Genomic DNA, 22,745 nt, shown 5'->3' on the forward strand with positions numbered 1-22,745 from the left:
TTCAGTGTCTATGCCTATATGTTCTTGGTAGAAGTAGGAATAGCGGGGGGCAAGATATGCGGGTTAGGCTAATTAAGGGAGAGGAATCCATAACTGGGAGGTTATGGGTTAATTCCTAATTAATTAGTTAAAAATCATCGTTTTGCGTGCGACTTAAAAGTTAACGAAACCAACCTCTAAACCACGCTCGGGGTTTTATTCTGTGCGTTTTGATATATATATTGCTTGCTTTCGAAAACTGGCCCCGGCGGACGCAGAGAAACGCGAGAAACTGGAATCAGAGAAACGGCACGCAAACCGAGGCAGGATTTTAGCGTTTCAAAGGTCAGATTTTTCTCACTTTTGTGACTGAGTATGGGTCACAGTCAAAAAAAAAAGAAAGTGGGCCCTTTTTGCTCCAATCAAATAGGGACATGTGGCAGAGCTTGAATAAAATAATGGAAAAAGGGAAAACCCTTTCTTTTAAAACTAAAAAGCAACTCTCTCTCTCTTCACTCAGCCCCACAAAATTTCAGACAGCTCTCTCTCTCTCACGCAGCCTTCTTCTTCTTTTCTCCCATCCACCATTGTTGCCCAACAAAGCTCCAACCTTTGGTGCTCATTTCCGCTCCAAATCGCAAAAGGAGGGCATTCCCGGAGTCGTGAAGTGCGTGGCTACGAGTGGGACTTCGAAATTTCAGGTTTGGGTGGACTTCTTTCTCTCTTAAATTTCGTGGGTATGGGGTTTTGGGAGATATGATGGGTGGTTTTGTTAGTTTTCTGCTGTGTGATGATTAATTGTGAAGGCATTTGCTGAAAACTTGTTGAAATCGCCATGTTTGGATGAGTTAGACATACCCATTCTGTTTTAGGGTTTTTGTGATGATGTTTGTGATGTTTATATGCTGAAATTGCTGATGGAAATCTGTTAGAGACAAAGGGTAGAACTAACCCAAGGTTAGAAAGTGAGAATGTGATGTTATGAGTGGAAAAAGAGTGAGACTTTGAGAGTTGGAAGGCTAAGTCTGAATTCTGTGGTAAATGGAGGTTAAAGTGAGTTAATAATAGCTTGAAATGTCATTTAGGACATGTGAGAAAGGGTAGGCTGAGCTAGAGAAAAAAAAAAAAAAAAAACAAATGACCAAAGTGAACCAAGAGCCATTTCTAGGGCAAAATTGAGTGTTGAGGAGTCAAATTTTGATTCGGTGGAAATTTAGGTGTAAATCCAGTTTGAGCAAGTTTAGATTGATGTTATAGACTTGTGTGAGGTGAGATTTTGCTCCAAATTTACCTCATTCTAAATTCCACCTTTCAAGCCTAGAAAAGCCATTGAATTGAGGGGTTTTGGACACCTAGATTTTGTGTTACTGTGGTTTGAAGCTTGACTTTGGTTTAGACATGTTTGATACATGATTTGGGACTTGTAGGATTTGATTTGGGCAAGATTGGATGAGAGGAAGGGTGATTTTCGAAATCTGCACTTATGCAGAATTTTGCTGTCAAATAGGTGCAGCAGAATTTTAGCTTGGTGCAGAAAATGCTTGTGTGTGGTTGGCTGTGGAAAGAGTAGTACAGAATGAGTTATGGATGTTTGCTAGTCGATCCCAACGGTCACAATGTAGGCTTAGGCACTATAGACTTCCAGTAAAATTTTGGAGTCGATCCAACGGTTAACGAATTGGATCGAAGGAATTGTTACTGGGGTCTTTAAGTGAGAAAAGCTGTGATTATGGTTGATGTGTTGAGCAGAGTTTTCTGCCTTTGCTCTGTTTTGCTTGGCTGTGATAGCTTGTGCTGTTTGAATGTTGTTTTGCTTGGATGTTGTGGAAGCTTGAGAGGATTGATGGGGACCCGGTGTTGAGAGAAACGAGGATATGGGCTACGTGGGAGTACGTGAGCTCAGATGGAGGTGGGCAACAGGGGATGGTGGGTTTATGCGCGCTTTGTGGATGTGAAAAACTTGTTGTGCACCATCGCCCGACCGCCACCTAGTACCACATGTGATGGGTACCCCATAATCCTACAAGCTTGAGATGAGGAAGTGTTGAAGGGTGAAACTTCCTGCTTTCATTGTTGACCACAGAGTGGTACCTGGAGATATGTCGCGGGGGTCAGGAGACCTTGGGGACGTCAGGTGGGGTGCTATTGCCCAAAACCAAGCTTGACTAATCCCGACCCAACCCGGGCATAGTCGGTCAGTGAGAACCTGTGATGTACCTAAGCAGGCGAGCTCCTGGCAGTCAACAGATAAAAGGAAAACAAGACCACAAAGCAAGGAGGCTTGTGGTGGCTGGCCAGCTGTGAATTTTGTGTAATATGTGGATGGTGGCCTCTGGTAATCGATTACCAAGGGTGGGTAATCGATTACAAGGCTTAAAATTGAGGACAGGAGGCTAAGATGGTCTCTGGTAATCGATTACCAAGGGGTGTAATCGATTACCAGGCTTGAAAACGAAGTCAGGAAACTTAGGGAGCCTCTGGTAATCGATTACCAGCCTGTGTAATCGATTACACAGAGGAATGGGTCACTGGTAATCGATTACCAGGCATGTGTAATCGATTACACAGTGTATTATTGCATATTTCAAGTCCTGAGGCTGTGTAATTCAAGTTTAGCCTCTGGTAATCGATTACCAAGGTTGTGTAATCGATTACCAGAGATGAAAAGCCTTAAGATACTCCTTTTAACGTCATGTAGTGGTTATGAGATGCATTGTGTGCAGCGCAGTTAGATTCTTGTGAAAGAGTCTACCCCTTTCTCTTCTTTCTTGTAGATCGTGATGGCGGCGCAGCTAATCCGTGATCGAGTAGAGATGGAGTGCCTAGAGGGAGCTTGGGAGACCCTCGAAGGCAACACGAGGTGCCGATTTCGGGGCACCATTCGATTCACGGCCACTTCTTTGGTGCATCCAGATGAACCTGCACGGACGCTTCAGCGCACGGTGGAGTGGATACTACCCACGCCTACACCATATCGTCTAGTGGAGTCCGTTCAAGTGATCGAGGTAACGTCATCTGAGGAAGACCCTGAGGAGGACCTGGAGGAGCTACCTCCTGAGCCTGCTGTGGATGCCCTTGACTTTCTGGAGGGTGATGAGGATCCACTTCTCGAGGTGGATTCTCCCGAGGAAGTCATGTCGGCATCTGAGGCAGACTCTACGGAGGATAGTGGCCCGAGGGAGATGGCGATCAGCGGAGGCTCTTCATCCTAGTGGCCAGCTTTTTTGGATTGGTTTTGTATACTTTTGAGGGTGGGTGTATCTAGGACTAACTGTTAGGTTTACTCTTTTGTTTTTGTATGGGTAGACCTGATGTATAGGCATTTGATGATTGTATACATGTGGCTGAAGCCACCGCTATGGACACCTTTGCTCTGGATGACACTATATATTTTGTAAAACTCCCATATTTTGGACAGCTTTAAATGATGAATGCATTTATGATCGATCTTGTTATCTGAAAAGAAATCATTAGCAACTTTATTTGTAAAAGAGTTTATCGACTGTATTTTACCCTTTTTTTTTTTTCACGTGACGACCTAAAGTAATGGCTGGTATATTCTTCCTTTTGAAACAACAAAATAATTTAGAGAATTATGAGCGGTAAGAAAGAAATGACTCCGAATAGAGTTGTGAACTGGCCATTCAGGACTTTATAGTGAGGATTTTCCTTCTAAACCTAGTTATGGTGAAAAGAGAAAGAAATGAAAAAGAAAAAAAGAGAAAAAAAAAAAATTACCATGGTTTTTGTTATTTAAATTATTACTATTAAACCAGTCATTAATTTAGGGAGGCCACACAAAAGCCCTTGAACAAGAAACCAAAAGGGCCCGCAAGGAGGAATATGGCCGAGAGAAATTCCGAGGAGCATTGTGGGGTAGCAACAATGAGCTCAAGCTCCGAAGAGAGGAGAGAGATCGGTCACGGGTGCATGGCATGATCTTAAAAGAAGAGTTAGTTGCCTGCACGAGGTCCAAAAGAAGTTTGGCTCAACACTTGGAAGCAACGGAGCAAAGCATGCTAGCTATCATAGGGCAATACAAGGAAGAATTGAACCAGTCTATGGCCCATGAACAAAAGCTAGTGGAGGATTTTGCACAAGTGTACGCCGAAAAAGAAGCAAGAGGGAGGGTGATTGATGCATTGCATCAAGAAGCGACTATGTGGATGGATAGGTTCGCCTTAACCTTGAATGGAAGTCAAGACCTCCCGCGTCTACTAGCCAAAGCGAAAGCCATGGCCGAAGTGTGTACGGCCCCCGAGGAGATTCATGGGCTAATCAATTACTGTCAACACATGATAGATTTGATGGCCCACATAATTAGAAATCGTTAGGTTCTCTTATAACACCTTTGTATAATCTTGGCTAGATGAAAGCTTTGTTCTTTTTATAAAATGAGAAGTTCTGGACTCATTAAGTTACCTAAAAACCTTTGGGTGGATCTAAGTGCACTGATCATTCATTTGCATATTCATGTTTGGGTGGCATACTCACCTTTGTTTATTTCTTTAGGAAATTCATCATAACTAAGAAAACACCCAGGCACCCCTATAACACTCGATCCAGAAAAATGGATAATGAAGAGGGTGTGCAGGAACAGATGAAGGCCGATCTATCGGCCTTAAAAGATCAAATGGCTTCCATCTCGGAGGTCATGTTAAAACTCCAGAAAACCATAGAGGATAAAGCCACGACAACCGCCTCCAGTACGATTAGGGAAGCGGAGCCAGTACTGCAACCCACTTTAAATCCGGGCCGAGATAGAAACACGGCCGTGTTTGGTCGAAGGTATAGTCCACAAGCTTATCCTTATGGCTTGCCTCCGGACTTCACTCCCTGTGCCACTCTGGAAGATTTAAGCCAAGCCCCTACTTTCGAGGGGCAACTCCCCCCTTATGACGACTATCCCGGGCAAGACGATGAGGAAGGAGATACCCATCTTGGCCGCCTGCTCCACCTCAAAGATCCGTCCCCACATGAACTACCCCAACCGAACATAGTCCGCCATATCCCGGCCTCACCCTCACCCGTAAAAGAATTTGTTCCCTTCGCGGAAGATAAGGGAAAGATTGAGGCGCTTGAAGAGAGGTTAAGAGCAGTCGAGGGCCTTGGCAATTACCCATTCTCGGACTTAGCAGATTTATGTCTCGTGCCCAATATCGTCATTCCTCCCAAGTTCAAAGTACCGGACTTTGATAAGTACAAAGGGACGACATGTCCGAAGGGGCATCTTCGGATGTATTGCCGAAAGATGGGGGCGTATTCTACGGACGAAAAATTGTTGGTCCATTTCTTTCAAGACAGCTTGGCCGGGGCAGCTGTAGCATGGTATACCAACCTAGAAGCTTCCCAGATCCGATCATGGAAGGACTTGGCAACTTTCTTCATTAGGCAGTACCAGTACAATACGGACATGGCTCCCGATCGGAACCAGCTTCAGAGTATGACTAAGCGAGAGCATGAGTCCATTAAGGAATATGCCCAAAGATGGAGAGATCTTGCAGCCCAAGTCGTACCACCCATGACGAAAAGGGAGATGATCACAATTATGGTATACGTTACCCACGTTCTACTATGAAAAGCTGATAGGCTACATGCCAGCTAACTTTACGGATCTCGTCTTCGCCGGAGAAAGGATTGAATCTGGATTACGGAAAGGCAAGTTCGAATATGCTTCCAACAACAACAAAAGAGCCCTAGTAGTGGGCGCGAGGAAAAAAGAAGGACACGCCCACGCAGTCACCACCGCCCCGACGTGGATGAAAGCACCCCAAAATATCCAAAGCTCATACCAGCCCAATCCCCCAAATTTTTTAATCCGAGCCGGGAATTCTCTCCTGACTCAAGTAAAAGGACCACCCGCAGCAGAAGGAGCGTCGGCCCAACGCACAGCTCCAGCCGCTCCCCGGCCAATTAATAATTCAGCCCCTGGCGCAAGCTATAAATATGCACAGCACCCGCCTCCGAAAGATAACTTCTCCCCTATTCCCATGGCATACTCCGAGTTATGGCCTTCATTATTGGAGAATCATTTGGTGGTGGCCATACTCGGGAAGGTCTTCCAGCCACCCTACCCCAAGTGGTACGACCCAGGTGCCAAGTGTGTGTACCATAGTGGAGCTCCTGGACACAATATTGACTCCTGTATCCCGTTCAAGTATAAAGTGCAGCTCTTGATTATTGCCGGCTGGCTAGCGTTTCAGGAGCAAGGCCCAAATGTTAAAACCAACCCGTTAGCTAGTCATGGAGGGGCTAGCGTGAACGCCATCGAAGAGGACGGGCCATCACGGGCAAAGAGGTTAGGAGAGGTGGTTACTTCTAGACGCTTCATCTATCAATCACTGTAAGCGACGTGCATGGTCTCCCGAGGTGGAGACGAAAGGGATGAATGTTTGTTTCACCTCGGGGAGTCGCATGACATGGAAACCTGTCCCGCGGTGGAAGAATTGCTTCAGCGGCTCATGGATTGCGGGCAACTTGAAGTGTCCATAGGAGGGAGGGAATAACCACAAATTTGCATGCAGTCGGAAGAGAAGAAGGTTCCTCTAACCCCCAAGGCCCTAGTGATATGTTTTACTAGAAAAGGGACCGGCTCCACACCCATGTACCCCCGGGCGGCGCCCAAGCCAACGCCATTTTCATATCAAAGTAATAAGGTCGTTCCGTGGAAGTATACCCCTCCCGCGTCCAGCGAAAGAGTTGCAACCGAAGTTGACCCCCTATCAGCTAAGGTAACCAACATCACCGGCCTCAGTGGCGTAACCCGCAGTGGTCGGGTGTTCACTTCCCCTCACCCGGCGGAATTGCCCTCTAAAGGGAAAGCGCCCATGGTCCAAGAGCCCACAGATATAGCCACCCCCTCGAAAGAAGCAGATCCTCCAATGGTAAGAGGGGCCGAAAAGAAAGAGGGGCTTCAAGGAAAAACAGTGACTTTGGAAGAGGCCCATGAGTTCCTCCGCCTCATGCAACAAAGCGAGTTTAAGGTAGTCGAGCAACAGAATAAAACTCCAGCAAGGATCTCTTTGCTTGAACTACTCATAAACTCCGAGCCTCATCGTGCGCTGTTGATGAAGGTCCTTAACGATGCCCATGTAGCACATGATATCTCAGTGGAGGGTTTCGAAGGTATCGTTAATCATATAACCACCAACAATTATATCGCGTTTGCGGAATAAGAGATTCCCGTTGAGGGGAGAGGACACAACAAGGCTCTACATGTGTCGGTGAGATGTATGGACCACGTTGTCGCAAAGGTACTTATCGACAATGGATCGAGCTTAAATGTAATGCCGAAGACCACTTTGGAAAAGCTTCCTTTTAGTGCGTCACGTTTAAAACCAAGCTCGATGGTGGTGCGAGCCTTTGATGGTACTCGGCGGGAAGTGATGGGGGAAATCGACATTCCCATTCAGATAGGCCCCCACACTTGCAACGTGGTGTTTCAAGTAATGGATATAAATCCCGCCTATAGCTGCCTCTTGGGAAGACCGTGGATTCATGCCCTGGGAGTGGTCCCTTCAACGCTTCACCAGAAATTGAAGTTCGCAGTGGGTGGACTTTTAGTGATAGTGTCGGGTGAAGAGGACATGTTAGTGAGCTGCCCCTCCTTCGCACCATACGTAGAAGCGGCGGAAGAATCATTGGAAACGGCTTTCCAATCATTTGAAGTGGTGAGCTGCGCCTCTGTGGAACCAAGTTCGTCGCTACCTTCTCTCTCCAAAGCGGCCATAATGGTGGCGCGCGTTATGCTCAGGAATGGATTTGAGCCCGGAATGGGTCTAGGCAAGGACTGCCTCGGGAATGCCGACGTGGTCGATATCAAGGGAAATCCATACAAGTATGGATTAGGGTATGAACCCGGGATGCCGGGGAGGAGGAACGTGCCGTCAAGATTTCGAGCGGATAGGGTATGGCCCGGCCGTATTAGCCAGTGTTTCACCAGCGCTGGAATGGTGTCCGAGGAGGAGGTGGCAGCAATAGAAGAGGAGTTCCCTCAAGACCCACCAAGTTTTGTGCAACCATGCCACCCCGATTCCCAAGTGGGGAACTGGCGCATGATAAGCCAGTCAGAACTCTATACCGCTGATTCAATGTAATTAGAGCCTATAGATTTCCTTTCTCTTTTGTTTTGTGAAACCTACCTCATTAAATAAACAAAGAGATCTTGTTTCATCTGTTCTTGCAGTACCACCTTTTCTCATATCATTTTGCATGTTTTTTGTTTCTTTTGTCTTGTTTGGTATAGATATGAGGGTCGATTCTTTGAGGATCCTAACAACGAGGGTTTGACAATCGATTTCGATCGAGATATAAGCCAAACGATAAACGAGGAAGAGGAAGAGGACGTCCTATCACCAGAGTTGGAGAGATTGGTCGCTCAGGAAGAACGTGAAATGAAGCCTCACCAAGAAGAAACCGAATTGGTAAACTTGGGGACCACGGAGGAAAAGAAAGAAGTGAAGGTAGGAACTGGTATGACCGCGTCTATCCGTCAAGGCTTGATAACCCTTCTTCAAGAGTATCAAGATGTCTTTGCATGGTCATATCAAGACATGCCCGGTCTGGATTCCGACATTGTGCAACATAAGTTGCCTTTGAATCCTGGGTCTTCCCCGGTTAAGCAAAAGTTACGAAGAATGAAACCCGAGATGTCCTTAAAAATTAAAGAAGAAGTAAGGAAGCAGTTTGATGCAGGTTTCTTAGTTGTGGCGCGGTACCCAGAGTGGGTGGCCAACATTGTCCCAGTCCCGAAAAAGGACGGCAAGGTTCGAATGTGTGTAGACTACCGGGACTTGAACCGAGCCAGTCCTAAAGACAATTTTCCCCTGCCACACATTGATATATTGGTAGATAATACAGCCAAATTCGCCCTTTTCTCATTTATGGATGGTTTCTCAGGGTATAATCAAATAAAGATGGCACCCGAAGATGTAGAGAAGACCACTTTCGTCACCTTATGGGGGACATTCTGCTATAAAGTGATGGCCTTCGGGCTGAAAAATGCTGGGGCAACCTATCAGCGTGCCATGGTGGCATTGTTCCATGATATGATGCATAAGGAAATAGAGGTCTACGTAGATGACATGATTGCCAAGTCTGGGACTGAGGACGAACACCTTGTCAATCTGTGTAAGCTATTTGGAAGGTTGCGGAAATACCAATTAAAACTAAACCCAACCAAATGCACCTTTGGGGTGAAGTCGGGGAAGCTGCTAGGATTTATCGTAAGTCAGAAAGGGATAGAGATAGATCCCGAGAAAGTAAAGGCCATCCTTGAAATGCCAGAACCATGCACGGAGAAGCAGGTTCGGGGTTTTTAGGCAGGTTGAATTATATCGCGAGATTTATCTCGCAACTCACCCCTACCTGTGAGCCCATTTTCAAGCTGTTACGTAAGAACCAAGCGGTCCTATGGAACAGTGACTGCCAAGAGGCCTTCGAGAAGATCAAACAGAGTCTCGCGGATCCCCTGGTGCTCATGCCACCTGTAACAGGAAGACCTCTTTTCCTGTACATGACCGTGTTGGACGAGTCTATGGGGTGCGTGTTGGGTCAGCATGATGATTCTGGGAAAAAGGAGCAAGCCATCTACTATCTGAGCAAGAAGTTTACCGCATGTGAGATGAATTACTCAATGCTAGAAAGGACGTGTTGTGCTCTGGTATGGGCATCACATCGGCTTAGGCAGTACATGCTCAGCCATACCAGGTGGCTTATTTCCAAAATGGATCCCGTGAAATACATCTTTGAAAAACCGGCCCTCACGGGACGAATCGCTAGGTGGCAGGTACTATTATCTGAATTCGATATCGTTTACGTCACCCAAAAAGCGGTAAAGGGAAGTGCCTTAGCAGATTATTTGGCCCAGCAACCCCTCCAGGATTATCGGCCGATGCACCCCGAGTTCCCAGATGAAGATATCATGGCCCTGTTTGAAAAGAAGCGGACGCACGAGGACATAGACAAATGGATTGTTTGCTTCGATGGGGCATCTAATGCTTTGGGCCGCGGAGTAGGGTCAGTCCTTGTATCCCCGGATGATCAGTGTATTCCTTTCACGGCTAGACTAGGTTTTGATTGTACCAACAATATGGCCGAGTACGAAGCATGCGCCCTCGGGGTTCAGGCGGCCATTGATTTTGATGTAAAACTACTCAAGGTGTATGGAGACTCAGCTTTGGTGATACGCCAGTTGAAAGGAGAATGGGAAACTAGGGATCCGAAGTTGATACCTGTCATACCCTAATTTCGTCCGGGGACTTTTGCTTGATGACATGCGACCTTTCTTTGGTCCTTGTGAGGTGCTTGGTACCCATCATTAGGCAATTTGTGAAATTCTAGGACATGCCGAAAAACCAAAAAATATTGATGCACAATTCGTAAGTTTCCGTGACACACCGGAAATCAAATGGAAGCATCGTTGCATAATTAAGTGAGGTTCCGTAACATTCCGTAAGTCAAAAAAGGGGATGATTATGTAATCCGCAAGGTTCCGTAACATTACGGAAAGAAAACAAGTATCGTTACGAAATTCGTAAGTTTCCGTAACTTTACGAAAAAAGAATCACCAAAAAAAGCCAAAGGGGGTGTATTTAGTAAAATGGGGGGTGCAAACAGTAATTTTCGAATCTGGGCCCTTCTAGAGGTTTCTGGGCAATTTCTTGCTTAAGGTTGAAGTAACCTAGCTCGCCTGGGCGAGCTAGATGGCCACCACACCCCCCGTTTTGTTGAAAAATGGGATTCCGGGACACCCGTAATGCTTCCGTAAAATTCCCATAACTCTAAATAAGCATAATTAACTTAATACGGGTGAGACGGAAGAGAAAAAAAGAAGAAAATCAAGTCCTATATGCTTCCGTAAGGCTTCCGTAACTTTTCCATAAATTACGAAAGAGGGGGGGTGAACTTATCAAAATTGGGGGGGTGCAAATAGCAATTTCGAAATTTTGAATTGGGCCTTCCAGAACGTTTTTTGAAGCTGGATTGCTTCTGGAGGAAGCAACCCAGCTCGCCTGGGCGAGCTAAGGTCGCCTGGGCGAGCTGGGCGGCAACCTCCTCCCCCTTTTTCCTATAAAAAGGCTGAAGGGGGCTGTTCTAAGGATCCCTCAGCCCCCTGGCTATGTATTTCAGCTGTTTTGGGTGAAAAAAATTGTCTCCGTGAAGAAAATCCAAGCCGAGGTGCTTCCGTAACGCTTCCGAGATGTTTCCGTAAGCAAATCCGTGAAGGTTTTCGTCCGTTCTTCATCGTTCTTCATCCGTTCTTCGTTCTTCAACGGGTAAGTTTTCGAATCCGAGACTTTCAATTCATCTCTTGTTTTTTTAAGCTTTCATCTTTATTTTCGATTTCTTTTCTTCCGTCTTTAACGCGCTTTTACCGTTTATTTAAGCCGTTTTCTCATCTAAATAATGATAAAATGAATTTCAACCGATCATTTGTGTTGTAATCTCATTTAATCACTTTTAAAATGAAATCTAACCGATCGTTCACGCTATAACCTCGGTTAAACCAAAAAAAGTAAAATAATAATAAAATAATCAAAATATCTTGAAAAATAATAATAAAATAATCAAAATATCTTTGAATAAAATAAAACAAAAAAATCAATCGGACGTTTTTTCTTTGGAAGTTTCCTTGAATGAATTGATTAATAACCAAAGTGAAACTAAGACTAAAATAGACTCACAAATCAAGTTTTGTCCAAAAATCACTAAAAACCGTTTTAAGGTCCAACGCCTTAAACGGTCCTCTTTGCTTTTATCGGTTAACATGGATCGGTCAAAAGCATAAAATCAACATGTAACTTTACCGCTTTTGAAAGAACTACGTAGGTCTGAGTTCCTCATTGAGGATACGTAGGAGCAAAAGCCCCGCTTTTGTCGACCACCCCAAGAGATCGTTAATGGTCCAATGCCTTAACGTTTCTCTCCTTTCAAAAACAAGAGATCGTTAATGGTCCAATGCCTTAACGTTTCTCTCCTTTCAAAAACAAGAGATCGTTAACGGTCCAAAGCCTTAACGTTTCTCCCCTTTCAAAATCAAAAGACCGTTTAATGGTTCAACACCTTAAATGACCTTTTGTTCAATAAAAACATATTTTGCAAAAAAAGACAAAAACAACTTAACCAAACACTTTGTTCCGAAAGAACTACGTAGGTCTGATTTCCTCATCACAAATTGAGGAATACGTAGGAGCAAAGGGAAACACCCTTGTCGACCACAAAAAAGAAAAAAATATAAAAAGGGTATAAAGGATATAAGAACATAAAAGGGAACATAAAAATCAAAGTCATGTTTGCACATTCGATTAAAGGCTGCCGTCCCTTGGGACGGGCGTGTGGGGTGCTAATACCTTCCCCGTGCGTAAATACAACTCCCGAACCTTTCACTAAAAAGTTCGTAGATCGCGTCTTTTCCGGTTTTTCCGACGTTTTCCTCAAATAAACGTTGGTGGCGACTCCGCGCGTATTCCTTTCGTGGAACACGCATCCCGCGAGTCACGCGTCGCCCTCCCGCCGAAGGGTAGGTTGCGACAGTTGGCGACTCCACTGGGGACTGTTTTTTAGAGAGTTAGGCCATTTAATCTTGTGCAATGGTTTATCATGACTTTCTCCTTTGTTGGTTTCCCTTTATTTGTCTTATGTTCTTGTGTATATAAACTTTTTGTTGCTTTTAGTGTGTTTTAGAATGTATGCATGAGGTAAATATTTATTCATTTGATGCACACAAACACTAACACTATTTGCACACACTGTGAGTGAAAAAGGGCCCTATACCCAGGTTCATGGGAGCATAAGGAGTGGAGGTGAATCTGTGATCATGCTAGGTCTCCGACTTGCTTGATTACAGTGAACCCTCATCTAGAGCTTTTCTCTTTGAAAACTTATTGTTGCTAGTAGTCCCTACTGCTGCAATATGTTCTTCGAAGGGGATGATACCTCTAGAAACCATCAAGAGAGATATAACTACCTTGGGGGTTATTGCTAAAAGCCTAGTTAGTTCTCTCCCTTATAGGTCCCTTAAATAGGGGCACGGAGCAAACACGCTGCGTGCCATTTTTCACACTGCCATGCATAAGTATCATATACCCTTTTGCTTATATTTTTTGTGAATATTGTCGTACTATGTACATTCCCGTGTTGTGCCTTTCGCATTTGCATCATGCGTGGGTTTCGTCTTAGATCCCCTCACTTTAGCAAACCAACGGAGGGTCCGTGTCGCCTTCTTAAAAAACATACGTTGGGTGCCATGCTGCCCAAACGTTGTATCCAAGAAGGAAACAATTTCTCGGGCTCCCGTATTCGTAAATTGCATTTGTGTCATATGCATTTCTTCATGCATTCATCCATTCCACCCATGATAGATGTAGGAGTTTTGTTTCGCACTAGATTTTATTTCACTTTAGTAAAACATGGGATCAAGTCAAAAGCCTTCGCTTAAAAAGAGGTTCTATCAAGTCAAAATCAAGAGCTTAGAGGTCACCAGTTTATGAAAGTTGGGGCAATTAATGGGTCAACTTCAACGGCAAGCCTTCCGCAAAGCCTATGGTAAGATTTGGGACCTAGCTAGGGTAGAAGTCTCCATGGAACCGATTGCATCCCTTTCCCAGTATTATGACCAGCCCCTAAGGTGCTTCACATTTGAGGACTTCCAGCTAGTGCCGACTGTGAAAGAGTTTGAAGAAATCCTGGGATGCCCACTGGGAGGAAGGAAGCCATATCTTTTCTCTGGGTTCTATCCCTCCACGACAAGAGTTGCCAAGGTGGTGAAAATCTCAGCACAAGAGTTGGACCGTGTAAAGCAAAACAGGAATGGGGTAGTCGGAGTACCAAGGAAGTGTTTGGAGGAAAGGGCAAAGGCCTTGGCAAATCAAGGCGAATGGGCTTTCTTTTATTGACATCTTGGCGCTTTTGATCTTTGGAGTTGTCCTCTTTCCGAATATGGAAGGGTTAGTGGACCTAGCAGCGATTGACGTTTTCCTCGCCTTTCATCATGGCAAGGAAAGCCCGGTCGTCGCCATTTTGGCCATGTATGACACGTTCGACCGGGGATGTGAAAAGAGCGGCGCAAGAATTGTTTGTTGTGCACCAACTCTTGGCTAGCATGGAGGGGCGTCTGTTAAATGGTTCCCTCGCTAGAAGGAAGGAAGAATCAGGATTCTATCTTCATGCGAAGGATGTCCCATGAGAGGAGTGCCATCAGACGAAAGCATCATTCCTTTCATCGCACGAGGTTTCAGTGACCACAACGCGAGGGTACTCCAAGGAGTTCGCAAGGCATGGGATGCGGCGTGAAGAAAGGACAGAGAGCTTAGGGGAAGCAGTAATGGGATCATCGGCGGCTATCATAAGTGGCTGAGAGTCCGAACACAAGGACTGGATTGGCTCCCAAATCTAAAGACTGTGAGAGACGATGAGGTTAAAGCTTCGGAAGAAAGTGATGAGGTACAAGCCCTAAAGGCAGAGCTTGAAAGAGCCTGGGTAGTCGAAGAGAAGTTCAAGTCCATAGCCATCAAAGTCTGAAAAGAGTATGATGAACTAAGGGATGTCAATATGGCCACCGATGAAGCCTTGGAATGAGAAACCAAGAAGGCCCGAAAGGAAGAACACGACCAAAGCAAAGTTTTGAGGGGCTTTATACGCCAAGATATCAGCAGAAAGGGAAGCAAGGGAAAGGGTAATTGATTCATTGCACCAAGAGGCAACAATGAGGATGGACCGATTTGCTCTTACTTTGAACAGGAGTCAAGAACTTCCCCGATTGCTAGCCAAGGCCAAAGCAATGGCGGACACCTACTCCGCCCCCAAGAAGATCCACGGACTTCTCAGCTATTGTCAACATATGATAGACTTAATGGACCATATGATTAGAAACCGCTAGGAAGTTTGTATTGTCGCTCAGATCTTGACTAGTTATAACTTTTTGAATAAAATGAGTTTATCCCACGTTTTTACTCCAAAAATCAGTGCGAATCAAGTCACTCCCGCATTTTATCTCTAGCATGCATTGTATGTTGGTCTCGTCCTTTGTCACGGGAAGCCGGAAGGTCCATATCACCTTCTTAATTGTACACATGGGGCACTGCGCCCCCAAATGCGCAAGTAAGAAGAGATAATTTTCTGGGCTCTCGTGTCCGTAAAATGCATTCATATCATGCATCGCATAAGCATCTCTTCATAACATCATAATGGACATATCCTGCATTTTTCCGTTATCATATTCCAGCCTCACATTTTGCATGAGTCATGGCATCATCATGCATATGCGTTCAACAAACTTTTTGATCTGCAAAATTGCATACCATTTGTTTTCATGTTTGCTCATCCTTGCGTTTTCCTCTACAAAACAAAAACAAAAAAGGGGGAAGCGTGAAACTTCACACTACATTCTTAGTTTCATGTGTTAGGCACCACGAGCCAACCATGTTGGGATCATAAACCCGTTTCACTTAAAAACAAAATAATTGAACATGGTACCTAATGCATGGTTAACTAGGAAATGGTGTTTCTTCGGGCATCTCAATTTCATAATTACATTTTCCATGCATAAGCTTAAAGTATGCCCGAGTCATTCATCCCTATGAGATGTTGTTGAAGTATTGGCGATCAGAATTGCCATTCCTTGGATTATAGGGTTGAACCAAGCTCATGCTTTTACAAAAAAGGTTCATCAAGTCAAGTTGAAATATGGAAGTAACCGTCTTGCAAAATTGGGGCAAAAGATGAATCGAGTCACATCACTGCTTCGTCTACTGCCAAACATATTTAGGATTATTGATGCCCTTGTTACTTCTAGTTTCACCTTGACAAAGATGTCATGGACCATGTTGAAAATCTAAATTGATTCAACCCCATATCTTGCGTAAAAATTCGCAATACTTCAACTGTACATCATTCGCATGCATCCATGCTTTTCATTGGTTGCATTGCTCGTTGCATTCTTTCCTTGAAAAATAAAATAAAATGAACTTAATCATTGTTATAAAAAAGAAAGGGACACGCTTTACGACCCCCTTACCGAACTTGTGCTAGAGCTAGAGTAATGGGTGAAGTAGAGGAGATACAAGAGAAGATGAAGGCCGACATGGAGGCCATTAAAGAGAAAATGGCCACAATGATGGAGGCCATGATGAGCGTGAAGAAGATAATGGAGGCCAATGCGGTTGCAATTGCCGCTACCAGCGTTGTTGCTAAGGTGAACCCGACGTCCCCATCCGGCCTCAAGCAAATGAATCATCCAACCTCAAATATGGTAGGCAAAGATTTAGGAAGTACGGGTGGCCCCCATGATGTGCAAATTCAAAACGAGCACGCCTTCCCGTCATATGGCTTGCCTCTCAACTATACGCCATCCAATGGGGCGTACACTCCCAATAAGAATGTCAATAACTCCACTCCTATACCCATTGAAAGCCAGCAACCCCAAACTGATCATGCACATGTCTCTTAAACCGTGGAAGAGACCCATGAAATTCCCCATCACAATCTAGCCGACTTCGAGCCTTGGCTCGGATATACCACTGAAGGGCAAGCATTTGGTGGTATACCCCTACAAAACCCTTTGGAGGGCCCTCAGTATCACCCATAACTGCACCTCTTGCATTCCACAGCGGTTAAAAACCCTCATGACTATGGCAGGAATGGGAAAGTTGGATCATCTAGAGGAAAGGCTCAGGGCCATTGAAGGAGGTGAAGATTATGCCTTTGCTAACCTAGAAGAGTTGTTCCTAATGCCCAAACATGGTCATTCCCAAGTTCAAGGTGCCGGACTTTGGCAAGTACAAGGGGACTACTTGCTCCAAGAACCGTCTAAAGATGTACTGTCGGAAGATGGGGGCATACGCAAAAGATGAGAAACTGCTGATACATTTTTCCTGAGAAAGTCTTACTAGGACAACTGTCGCCTGGTATACTAACTTAGGAACCTTCTTGAGTCCATTCTTGGAAGGACCTAATGGTTGCCTTCATTAAGCAGTGTCAGTACAATTCTGATATGGCTCCGGATAGGATGCAACTACAAAAAGTGTGCAAAAAGGGGGCACGAATCTTTCAAAGAATACGCCCAAAGATGGAGAGACTTGGCAACTCAAGTAGCACCCCCAAAAACAGAGAAAGAGATTATCACAATGATAGTAGACACGTGACCGGTGTTCTACTATGAAAAAAAATGGTGGGTTACACACCTTCAAGTTTTACAGATTTGGTCTTCGCCAGCAAAAAGATCGAAGTGGATCCGAAAAGAGGCAAATTTGATCATCCTACTAGGACGACTGAGAAAACTGGGGCAAATGAAGAGGGTGAGAAAGAGGGAGAAACCCATGCTGTGACTATCATTCCTATACGGCCAAGTTTCCCACCAACCCAACAATGTCATTACTCAGCCAATAACAAACCTCCTCCTTACCCCACCACCCAATTATCCACAAAGGCCATCCCTAAATCAACCACAAAGCCTGTCTACCGCACTTCCAATGACGAAGACCACCTTTAGCACAAACCAAAAAAACACCAACAAAAAGGAATTTTGCAGCAAAAAGCTTGTAGGGTTCACCCCAAATTCCGTTGTCATATGCTAAACTTGATCCCATATCTACTTGATAATTCAATGGTAGCCATAACCCTAGCCAAGGTTCATCAACCTCCATTTCTCCGAGAATACGACTCGAACGCAATGTGTGCTTGTCACGGAGAAGCCCCGGGGCGTTCCATTGAGTGTTGTAGGGCTCTGAAGTGTAGGGTGCGAGGTCTAATTGATGCTGGCTGAAATTTGAGGAGAATCGTGTGTAAATCCTGACATTGACAAGAGATGCCACACATGGGGCAATTGTGAAAGCTGTTGTTAGATGTCTCTAATGACTCACCAGGATTTTCAACTTTCACCGGAATGTGGGTGTAAGCCATTGGTCTGTTTGCTCAAGCAACCTGCGATCCTGAGTGTTGACTTCCAAGACCGTTCAATAAGAGATTACTCATCTTGCACGTTGGTGGGGGTGCCGTAAAACAACGACAAAGTTCAAAACAAATAAGTTTCAAAATAAAAAATAAAAAGGCATTTGATTGACTGTGTTTTCAAGTAAAAATATAGACGTTCATGTGACCTCATTTTGTCTTTTTAGAGAGAAGTGAGTTATCAAGAATAGGATGTTGGGCAAATGGCCTCAGTTACCTTAAGAAAAAGGGGGGTTGAATTAAGATGCAAAGACTATTCCCCAATTGAACTATCACTCTTTCTTTTTGGATTAACAATGCACCCTTAACATGAATTACTCAAAAGACAATTCAAAATAAACTTCTTTAAAGCAAAAGATAAATAGCAATAAAAGAAGTTTAAAGGAAGAGAGGAATGCAAACTTGATTTATACTAGTTCGGCCACTTCCCGCGCCTACGTCCAGTCCTCAAGCAACCCACTTGAGATTTTCCACTCTCTTTGTAAAACTCCTTTTACAAAGTCTGAACCACACAGGGACAACCCTTCCCTTGTGTTCAAGAATCCTCTACAACAAGAGACTCTCAGTCTCTTAATCCCTTTTCAGAAGTAAGAAGAAGAGAAGAAGAAATCTCTCTTAAAAGGGATAGATTGTACAATGAAGATCAATCAAAAATTCCTTATTGAATATGCAAGTGGTTGACCAAGGAATCTTTTGAGAGGATAAGACATTTTAGTTCAGAAAAACTCTTGATCTTTCGAGAGGATAAAACTGTTTGGGCAATGAAAACTCACTTTAAAACATTTTGAATGGCCGTTCATAAAACATTTGAATAGATATGTCTCTTGGAAATTATTTTCTGAAAATCCCCTCTTGTAATCAATTACAAGACTTATGTAATCAATTACAGGTTTTAAAAATTTGAATTAAAACATTTTCAAACTGCTGGTAATCGATTACCAGAGAGCAAATCTCAATTTGAAAGGATAGAATTCCTTGGTCAAACCTTTTGCTTCTTCAATTTGGAAACTTCTTCCTAAGATTCTAGAGATCAACTTGATCATATATCTTGATTTTCTTGGATTCTTGTCTTGAATAAAACTTAGAAGCACTTGATCCTTTAGCATCATCAAGACATCAAAACATCTTGCTTCTACATAGGAGTCATTTGACTTAATCCATCAACTGAAAGATCCTTCAATTATTTCTCGTCCTTGGAAAATTCTTTTTTGCAAGAATCAACTGCTTCTTTCATTCTCCCTTGCTACAAGGTTGTGAAAACAAGACGACGATGGTTACCTCATAGCCCTACACTGGGGCAATGAGGGGCATCGTGCATGAGCCTCAAGTGAACCTAGGGGCAGATTAGAAGTTCTCACTCAATAGGTTCCCAGCTACAAGGTCATGACGAAAGACAACGATTGGTACCTCAAAGCCTTACACTGGGGCAATGAGGGGCACCGTGCATGAGCCTCAAGTGAACATAGGAGCCCATCAACAGTTCTCACCCATCGATGTTTTTAACAAAAAAAAAGGGGGGGACAAACCCTAGGATTTCGATGGATTGATTAAACATCAAATGGCTCCATTGCCGTCACTCCAAAATGGTCAAGTGACTAAATCAAAAAGAACATACACTTTGAGGGAGTTCCCGGAGAGATTTGCAAAAGATAGGATAAGGTCGCATGAATTATCACCTCTTTCAAAAGGACAGTCAATCTATGTTTTCCAAAAAAAAAAAAAAAATCAAATCAAAATCAAAATCACAAAATAGGGAAAGAATGTCATGAACATTGTACAACTTTCCATTACATTGCATTGTTTCATATGAAGTCCACATTTACCAAATTTCACGATAAGGGTTGCATGCATCTGCATCCCTAAAAATCATGTTAACTGCATAGATTTCCTACATCTAATGTCCAAATCTTGTGGATTTGGGATGACCGGCCCTCTCGATGAGTCGATCTCTTCCTTTCTCATAAGGGTGGACCCTTGGGTACTTGTACCTATCACTTTTAGAGGACTACACGTCCTCGCCAACAGAGGGCTGCATGCCCTCACCTTCAGAGGACTACATGTCCTCGCCTTGAGAGGGCTACACGCCCTCACCTTGGGTACTAGTTACCCTCACCGTTGAGAGGACTACACACCCTCGCCTTGAGAGGACTACACGTCCTCACCATCAGAGGGCTGCACGCCCTCACCTCCAGAGGATTACATGTCCTCGCCTTGAGAGGGCTACACGCCCTCACCTTGGGTACTAGTTACCCTCACCGTTGAGAGGACTACACGTCCTCGCCTTGAGAGGACTACACGTCCTCACCATCAGAGGGCTGCACGCCCTCACCTCCAGAGGACTACATGTCCTCGCCTTGAGAGGGCTACACGCCCTCACCTTGGGTACTAGTTACCCTCACCTCTAGAGGACTACATGTCCTCGCCTTGAGAGGGCTACACGCCCTCACCTTGGGTACTAGTTACCCTCACCGTCAGAGGACTACACGTCCTCGCCTTGAGAGGACTACACGTCCTCACCACCAGAGGGCTGCACGCCCTCACCTCCAGAGGACTATAAGTCCTCGCCTTGAGAGGGCTACACGCCCTCACCTTGGGTACTAGTTACCTTCACCTTCAGAGGACTACACGTCCTCGCCTTCAAAGGGTCATGTACCTTCAACTTTAGAGGACTACACGTCCTCGCCGTCAAAGGGTCATGTGCCTTCACCTTTGTAGGGCTACACGCCCTCACCTTTAGAGGACTACACGTCCTCACCTTTAGAGGACTACACGTCCTCGCCATCAGAGGACTACATGTTCCCCATTTTCAAAGGGGGGCATGCCCTCACCTTTAGAGGATTGCACGTCCTTGCCATCATAGGACTACACTCCCTCGCCTTCGAAAGGCGACACGTCCTGAACTTCAGAGGGCTACACGCCCTCGCCTTTAGAGGACTACGCGTCCTCACTTTCGGTGGGCTCCATATCCACACCTTAAGATAATTTAAGGTCCTCTGTCCTTAAATGCTTAACCGAGACTTGCACTCCCGGTTAAGGGACCAGTAGTTTCCTTTTAACGGTTCCTGGGCCACCCCCTGATATTGGAGGAGGGCCAACTGTGCGAGCACAACCAGAGAGGGAGGCTATCACACAGCTACTATGCATACTGGGGCAAGATTTCACCCGTGCCGCTGCAAAGAGACGAGTGCGGATCATGCGCACTAACATGACCACTCTTACACAGATATAGATGACATTGCTACTTAGCAACATTCTGCCCAGCGACCGCAATGCCAATCTCCCCCTGCAAAAGTATCAGTTGGTCTGTGTCGTCCCAACATGGGTAAGTATGCATATAGTTCAACTGATTTCTGATACCATCTATTGTTTGCAGGGATCGCACCCAAGAGACACCCAGTGGACCCGGAAAAGTCCAACAGGGCCCTGGGGTTTCCAGCTCTGGTTACGGGCCTCTATCAGTCCTACAGGGTGCTCGTACCCCCCCGACAAGGTCACATCATCATAGGTAAGTATGCACATCGCTCAACTGATTTCTGATACCATTTATTTGTTTGCAGGGATCGCACCCACAAAGACACCCAGTGAACCTGAAGAAGTCCAACAGGGCCCTGGGGTTTCCAGCTCTGGTTACGGGCCTCTATCAGTCCTACAGGGTGCCCGTACCCCCCCGGCAAGGTCACGTCATCATAGGTAAGTATGCACATCGCTCAACTGATTTCTGATTTCATCTATTGTTTGCAGGAATCGCGACTGCAAGACACCTAGTGGACCCGAAGAAGTCCAACAGGGTCTTGGAATTGTCAAGCTCTAATTACGGGTCTCTGTCAGTTCTACGGAGTACCTGTCACCTCCAGCAAGGGCATCAGGCCCCCTACTAATCGAGCTTTCATCAAGAAGTACTGCGCCCCAGACAGGCGCAGGGCGAAACACCACAGTAGCATTAGGATGGCCGGTAGCGGGCAATAGACGCACCGCCACCACCTTCAGAGTTCACCTCTGCTCATCCACAAAAAAGTTAGAGCGTTGCCTACGACACATGGCCGACCCATAGGCGACCAAGTCCAAAGCCAAAGGTAAGCAAAGTACTAGGTCAGTGACCGACAAGTCATAAGGCGTCCAGCTAAAGACGTTAAAGAAGCGCTACAAGGAGGCAACCTAGTACCTTTTGAATCTATGCTTGTTATTTGATCACTTTTTATAGTAGGACGCACCTAGTTGCTCATGATCCTGGGGATTTAAATAAAACGAGCACAAGCTCGGAAGGTAGTCATACCTCACAAAATATATATATGTATGTTTAGGTAGAAAGATACCTTAGATATGCATGTATGTAAACAAAAACACACTTCACAAAATATATATATGTATGTTTAGGTAGCAAGATACCTTAGATATGCATGTATGTAGCAAAAAGATACCTCACAAAATATATATATATGTATGTTTAGGTAGCAAGATACCTTGGATATGCATGTATACAGCAAAAATACCTTACAAAACATATATATGTATGTTTAGGTAGCAAGATACCTTGGATATGCATGTATATAGCAAAAATACCTCGCAAAAATATACACATGTTTAGGTAGCAAAATACCTCATGAAAAAAAAAAAGGGAAAAAAGAAAACAAACAAGAAAAAGAAATAAACAAATGATAATGATAAAAAAAAAGAAGAAGGAGAAAAAAGAAAATAAGTTGTCTAGCTGAAAAACCAACATGCTTTTGAAAAGAGATGACTTCCAACTTTTCTTTGAAAAAAATTCACTGATCATAACTAGTTTTTGGAAAAAATGTGTACACCTGAAGGGTGAATGCTAT

Source organism: Glycine soja, chromosome 2 (genome assembly GCF_004193775.1).
Source record: "Glycine soja cultivar W05 chromosome 2, ASM419377v2, whole genome shotgun sequence".
In the NCBI taxonomy this organism is placed as follows: domain Eukaryota; kingdom Viridiplantae; phylum Streptophyta; class Magnoliopsida; order Fabales; family Fabaceae; genus Glycine; species Glycine soja.